Raw genomic sequence first — 8,165 nt, 5'->3', positions numbered from 1 at the left:
TTGGTCCAACGTTAGTGACAAAGGTGAGTGTCACTAACGTTGGCTTCAGTTTCTTCTTCCACGTTAGAGTTCACGTTAACTTAGTTAGCGTGACTCTTAACATGGGCTATGATGGCTTCGAGGACGTTATTGGCGATTACTTTTCTCATTAACGTTGCAAGCTAGCTCCCATTCCACGTTAGTGGTTACGTTAGTTAGACTAACGTGGCTGCTAACGTGGTTCTTCCTTGCTTCCTTTGTCCTGAAATCAAGCAATAGAGTGCATCAAAGTTCTAATCCAAATCATGAGACATGCATCCTCCAATTTATCATTCAATTCTTGCATAATTCTCATGAAATCATGTAAAGTGCACAATGTTTGCTTGAATCAAGATGTAAGTGAAATTCTACCCAAAACTTGCTTATTTCCTAAGAAAATGCATGAAACTACCCTAAAACAATAAAAAAAAGGTCAGTAAAACTGGCCAAAATGCCCTGGCATCACCTCTCGGCTAGGATGGGGAACATCTATTGGCAATAACGGTTAGTGAACCGTGTAGAGTCCCGTGCGGGAAAGGCTTTTTCTGCTTCATCAACTTTAATGATCCTCTTTACCCGCTTTGTTGGCGGCTTGACACTGGTAGATGGAGGTGCCTTAGCTGGTGTTCTCTTGGTTCCTCTCCTTGCCGGTGGCTTGTCAGTGGCCTTCTCTTTTCCTTTCTTGGTACCCATCTAAGGAAGAAGGGAAAAGGGAGAGTGTTAAATATAGATAACCAAATAACCGGAAGGAAGAAATTCCAAGTGATAATGAATGCCAAAGAAAAGATACTAGCTTAAATACATGGTAGCTACAACATGTAGGTAAGACATCAATTAAGAGCAAAAAGGCAATTCATAATAATTAGATGCAAGATGGTAAAAACATGCAAGTAATTGGCATGAGAAGCATAACTCAAGCATCAATTATTAAATGTTCAAATTAAAGAGCACGTGTTATGATGACAATTGTGAATGATAATCCCAATACATGTGGAATGCAAGTGTTGTGAAAAAGAGGCATTTAAGTAAAAGAGTAAAAGAAAATAGGATTCAAAATGCCATAAGAGCTTTTTCACAAACACTTGGTGTGCAAGTTATAATAGGAATGAAAATAATGTATCCAAATGTATTTGAGAGCCAAATTTAAATGTCAATTATCAAATTACTCCTCATTAAATCCACAAGCTCAAGAATAATAAGGTACTACCTAAATAAAGTTCCAACACCAACATAAAAATGCATGAAAAAGAATGCAAAAGAAATTACAAATAACTACACTAATAAAAATTTAGAGGGAAGATAAATTATTAATATACAATAATGAAAGAAGAATAAAAGAATAGATAGGAGGGAGAAAAGAAACCTGATGGAGAAGATGAAGGGAAGAAGAAAGCAACAGATAGTAAGAAAGAACAAGGAAGAAAGAAGGAAGAAGAAATAAGGGAGAATTAGGATTGGGGGAGGGGATAATTGAAATCAGGCGGCGAACAGGTTTAATTGTGCGTCGCATGCAACTTGTACGCGTAGGACACGCGTACGCGTGGGTTGCGCAAGTTGTAAGCGACGCGTATGCGTCTGGGGCGCATACGCACGACTCTCTGTTCAGTCTGGGTTTGGGGCCAAAAAGGCATATGACACGTGCGCGTGAGGCATGCGCACTCGTGGACGGCCATGAAGTGACAATGACGCGCACGCGTCAGGGACGCGTACGCGTGATGGGGTTGTGCTTCCAGCATAGTTCCAGCCCCACACCAACACAACTCGCTGGGACGCTTACGCGTGGTGAGCTGAAAGCGCAAGCAACGTGTACGCGTAAGGGATGCATATGCGTGGGCTTGCTTGTGCACAAGGCAAGGTTCCAGAGCCACTCCTGCCAAGCTTTCTGTTCAATTCCTTGGTGGTACGAATTCACGCATGACGCGTACGCGTCAGCGACGCTTGCGCATCGCACACCCCATTTTTTTATGTAGAATGCAGAATGTAAAATGCAGAATGCAGAAGATCATGCAAAAATTATGAATGAATACTATGAAAAATAAAATAAAATAAAACTAGGAATAAAAGGAACGATCATACCATGGTGGGTTGTCTCCCACCTAGCACTTTGCTTTTACGTCCTTAAGTTGGACGGTCTACAAGCTCAATATGCTTCTGTTGGTGGATCCTCCAAGAGGAAGATCTCTAGCTCTTTATTGTCCTTCATTTTCTCACCAGGATACAGCTTCAAGCAATATCCATTGACCTTGATGAATTTGGAGCTTGAAGGATGGCTCAGGTGAAAGACTCCGTATGGCTCTGCCTTCTCTACTCTATAGGGGCTTCCCACCTTGACCTCAGCTTGCCTGGCATGTGCCTCAACCTTGAGTTGTAAAGGAGAACTAGCTCCTCAGGTCTGAAATGTCTTCTTTTGATATGCTTGTCATGCACAGCCTTCACCTTCTCTTTGTATAGCCTGGAGTTGTCATATGCTTCGAGTCGAAGGTTCTCCAGTTCTTCCAGTTGCAGCTTCCTTTCAGCTCCAGCCTTCTCAAATCCCATGTTGCATTCCCTTCCAGCCCAGAAAGCTTTGTGTTCCACCTCCACTGGGAGGTGGTAAGCCTTTCCGTATACCAGGCGGAAGGGACTCATGCCGATGGGTGTCTTGTATGCTGTCCGATAAGCCCAGAGCGCATCTACAAGTCTGGTGCTCCAGTCCTTCCTACGAGGCTTGACTATCTTCTCCAATATACATTTTATCTCTCTATTGGACACCTCAACTTTCCTATTGGTCTGAGGGTGGTAAGCTGTGGCTACCTTGTGAACAATGCCATGTTTCTCTAGTAGTCCTGTTAATCTCCTGTTACAAAAGTGAGTGCCTTGATCACTCACGATTGCTCGTGGTGATCCAAAGCGACAGATAATATGGTTTCTAACAAAGGAGACAACAATGTTAGCATCATCAGTACGGGTAGGAATTGCTTCTACCCATTTAGAAACATAATCTACAGCTAACAATATATATAAGAAACCATTAGAGTTTGGGAATGGACCCATGAAGTCAATGCCCCAAACATAAAAAATTTCACAGAATAGCATAAGCTGTTGGGGGAATCTCATCCCTCTTGGATATATTTCCAAACTTTTGGCATGGGGAATAAGATTTACAGAAGGCAATAGCATCCTTAAAAAGAGTGAGCCACCAGAATCCACAGTCTAAAATTTTTCTAGCTGTTCTTTGAGGGCCAAAATGTCCACCACTCTCAGAGGAGGGGCAGGCCTCTAAAATTGACTGAAATTCTGATTGAGGCACACACCTTCTAATTATCTGGTCAGCACCATACCTCCATAAATATAGGTCATCCCATATATAATATTTGGACTTGCTTTTCAATTTGTCCCTTTGATGCTTAGTAAAATTAGGAGAAAAAGTGTGACTAACTAGATAATTAGCTACAGGTGCATACCAAGGAACTACCTCAGATATTGGGTGCAAGCTATCAAATGAAAAAGCATCATTGATAGGAGTGGAGTCATCCTTAATGTGCTCTAGGCAACTCAAGTGGTCCGCCACTAATTTCTGGGAACCACTCCTATCTTTGATTTCAAAATTAAATTCTTGCAGTAACAATATCCAACGTATTAACCTTGGTTTGGACTCTTTTTTAGCTAATAAATATTTTAGAGCTGCATGGTCTGAGTATACTACCACTTTAGAACCAAGTAAATAGGCTCAGAATTTATCCAGAGCAAAAACAATAGCCAGAAGCTCTTTTTCAGTGGTTGTATAATTAGACTGAGCAGCGTCTAAGGTCTTAGAAGCATACACAATTACAAAAGGGTCCTTACCTTCGTGCTGAACCAGCGCCGCTCCTATTGCATGGTTGGAGGCGTCACACATAATCTCAAATGGCTGGCTCCAGTCTGGTCCTCTCACAATCAGAGCTTGAGTCAAAGCGATCTTCAGCTTATCAAACGCTTCCATGTAGTCCTCACTTAGCTCGAACTCAACATCCTTCTGCAGTAGTCTAGATAAAGGCAATGCTACCTTACTGAGGTCCTTGATAAATCTTTGGTAGAAACCTGCATGACCAAAGAACGAACGGACTTCCCTCATGGAGGAGGGGTAAGGTAAACTAGAAATCACATCTACCTTTGCTGGGTCTACAGAATACCAGTATTGGAAATAATGTGTCCTAGAACAATACCTTGTTTTACCATAAAATGACACTTTTCAAAATTTAATACAAGTTTGAACTACACACCTGTCTAATACTCTAGCTAAACTATCCAAGCAAAGGTTAAATGAATCACCATACACACTAAAGTCATCCATGAAAACTTCCATACAACTTTCAATAAGATATGAGAAAATACTCATCATGCATCTTTGGAAAGTAGCCGGTGCATTACATAAGACAAAAGGCATCCTCTTGTATGCATACGTTCCAAAGGGACATGTAAAAGTATTTTTTTCCTGATCTTCAGGAGCTATATGAATTTAAAAATAGCCAGTGTAAGCATCTAGAAAACAGTAGTGTGATTTACCTGACAGGCGATCAAGCATCTGATCAATAAAAGGCAGGGGGTAGTGATCTTTGCGAGTGGCCTAGTTGAGGCGCCTGTAATCAATGCACACCCTCCAGGAATTCTGCACTCTAGTTGTCAGGAGCTCTCCATGCTCATTCTTCACTGTTGTGACTCCAGACTTCTTGGGCACCACTTGCACTAGACTGACCTATTCACTATCTGAGATGTGGTAGATGATATCGGCTTCAAGCAGTCAGGTCACTTCCTTCTTGATAACTTCTAAGATGGCGGGGTGATGAGAGAAAATCGGTTCCACACAAACTCGTCGGCAAGTGTACCGGGTTGCATCAAGTAGTAATAACTCACAAGAGTGAGGTCGATCCCACAGGGATTGATGGATTGAGCAACTTTATTTTGGTGATGAATTTAGTTAAGCGAATATTTAATGATTTGAGTGAAATTTGATTAACAGAGGTGAAATTGCAAGTAAACTAAAGTGCAGAATGAAAATTGGCAGAATTTTAAAGTGCTGAAGGAGTAAATTGTAGAAACTTAAAGTACAAGAAATTAAATGAGCAGAAATTTAAAATGCAAGAAAGGTAAATAACTAAAACTTAAAGTGCAAGAAATTTAAATTGCTGAATTTAAACTGCTGATAAACATAAATTGCATGAATATTAAAGGGATTTGGGTGTTGGGAATCAAAAAAGAATTAGAAGAAAGTAAATTGTATGAAACTAGAGAACTCTCAGATAAAGAAATTTAAGTCAGGATTTGATGAGCGGATAATTTATACGCTTTTTGGCATTGTTTTTAGGTAGTTTTTAGTAGGATCTAGCTACTTTTTAGTATATTTTTATTATTTTTCAAGCAAAATTCACATTTCTGGAATTTACTATGAGTTTGTGTGTTTTTCTGTGATTTAAGGTATTTTCTGGCTAAAATTAAGGGATCTGAGCAAAAATCTGATTCAGAGGCTGAAAGGACTGCAGATGCTGTTGGATTCTGACCTCCCTGCACTCGAAATGGATTTTCTAGAGCTACAGAAACCCAATTGGCGTGCTCTCAATTGCGTTGGAAAGTAAAGATCTTGGGCTTTCCAGCAATATATAATAGTTCACACTTTGCATGAGTTTTGATGACTCAAACTGGCGTTTAAACACCAGTTTCCTGCCCTATTCTCGCGTTAAACGCCAGAACTGAATTACAAGCTAGAGTTAAATGCCTAAACTGGCACCAAAGCTAGTGTTTAACTCCAAGAAGAGTCTCTACACATGAAAGCTTCAATGCTCAGCCCAAGCACACACCAAGTGGGCCCCGGAAGTGGATTTCTGCACTATCTGCACTTAGTTACTTATTTTCTGTAACCCTAGCTACTAGTTTAGTATAAAAACTACTTTTAGTGATTTATTTTATATCTTTGATAAATTTATGCTATCATAGATCATTGTACACATTTGGAGGCTAGCCTCACAGCCATGCCTAGACCTTTCACTTATGTATTTTCAACGGTGGAGTTTCTACACCCCACAGACTAAGGTGTGGAGCTCTGCTATTCCTCATGAATTAATGCAAAGTACTATTATTTTTCTATTCAACTCAAGCTTATTCTTATTCTAAGATATTCATTCGCACACAAGAACATGATGAATGTGATGATCAAGTGACACTCATCACCATTCTCACTTATGATCGCGTGCCTGACAAACACTTCCGTTCTACATGAAAACAAGCTTGAATGCATATCTCTTAGCCTCCTGGTTCACGATCAGAGTCTTCGTGGTACAGAATAGAATTATTGGCAGCCATTCCCGAGATCCAGAAAGTCTAAACCTTGTCTGTGGTATTCCGAGTAGGATTTGGGAAGGGATGACTGTGACGAGCTTCAAACTCGCAGGTGTTGGGCGTAGTGACAGACACAAAAGGATCAAAGGATCCTATTCCAACATGAGTAAGAACCGACAGATGATTAAGCTATGCGGTGACAGCACATTTGGACCATTTTTACTGAGAGGACGGACGGTAGCCAATAACAACGGTGATCCCAACATACAGTTTGCCATGGAAAGGAGTACGAATGATTGAATGAAGACAGTAGGAAAGCAGAGGTTCAGAAGGAACAAAGCATCTTCATAGGCTTATCTGAAATCCCACCAATGAATTACATAAGTATTTCTATCTTATTTTATATTTTATTTATATTTTAATTCCCAAAACCTCATAACCATTTAAATCTGCCTGACTGAGATTTACAAGATGACCATTTCAATCTACGTGGGATTGACCCTTACTCACGTAAGGTTTATTACTTGGACGACCTAGTGCACTTGCTGGTTAGTTGTGTGGAGTTGTGAAAAAGAGTTGAGATTACGATCGTGCGTACCAAGTTTTTGGCGCCGTTTCAGAGATCACAATTTCGTGCACCAAGTTTTGGCGCCGTTGCCGGGGATTGTTCCAGTTTGGACAACTGACGGTTCATCTTGTTGCTCAGATTAGGTAATTTTATTTTATTTTAAAGCTTTTTATTTTTGAAAAAAGTCAAAAAAAAATTCAAAAAAAAATTTTGTTCTTCAGAGTTTTTTAAGAATGAATTCTAGAGTTTCATGAGATATGTTGAATCCTGGCTGGCTGTTAAGCCATGTCTAATCTTTTGGACCGAGGTTTCACTTATCCTTAGAAGAGCTTCTTTGTCTTTCTCATCAATTTAGCTGTTGTATGTAATATTTTACTAAAGCTTGGCTGGCTATTAAGCCATGTCTAAATTTTTGGACCGGAGCTTTGGACTAACATTGCATGATTCCTGGAATTCGTATTAAAAATTTTGAAATCCTTATTTTCTCTTTTTCCAAATAATTCTCGAAAAATACAAAAAAAATTAATAAAATCATAAAACCAAAAATTTTGTGTTTCTTGTTTGAGTCTAGTGTCAAATTTTAAGTTTGGTGTCAACTGCATCGTTGTAATTTTTCTTAAAAATTTTCAAAAATTCATGCATGTGTTCTTCATAATCTTCAAGTTGTTCTTGATGATCTTCTTTGTTTGATCTTTGCATTTTTATGTTGTGTCTTTTCTTGTTTTTCATATGCATTTTTGAATTATTAGTGTCTAAAAGTTTAAAAATTTTTAAGTTTGGTGTCTTGCATATTTTTCTTTTCTTAAAAATTTTCAAAAATAAGTCTTGATGTTCATCTTGATCTTCAAAGTGTTCTTGGTGTTCATCTTGACATTCAAAGTGTTCTTGCATGCATTAGTTGTTTTGATTCATAATTTCTATGTTTTGTTTCAATTTGGTGTTTTTCTCTCTCTTTACTAAAAATCCAAAAATAAAAAATATATCTTTCCTTGTTTTACTCATAAATTTCAATTTCAAAATTCTATCTTTTCAAATCTTTTTCAAAAATCAAATCTTCTTCATTTATTTTTACATATTTTTGAAATTTTTTAAATTGATTTTCAAAATCTTTTTCTTATTTTTAATTCATATTTTTGAAAATCTCACTAACATTTAATGTTTTAATTAAAAATTTTTAAAGTTGTTACTTGCATATTAAGAAAGGTTCAATCTTTGAATTTTAAAATCATATCTTTTAATTTCTTATTAGTCTAGTAATCAACCTTAATTTCAAAAATCAAATCTTTTT

Source organism: Arachis ipaensis, chromosome B5, assembly GCF_059453495.1.
Source record: "Arachis ipaensis isolate K30076 ecotype BB chromosome B5, ASM5945349v1, whole genome shotgun sequence".
Lineage (NCBI taxonomy): Eukaryota > Viridiplantae > Streptophyta > Magnoliopsida > Fabales > Fabaceae > Arachis > Arachis ipaensis.
The sequence above is the reverse complement of the archived record's forward strand: the minus strand, read 5'-3'. Positions refer to the sequence as shown.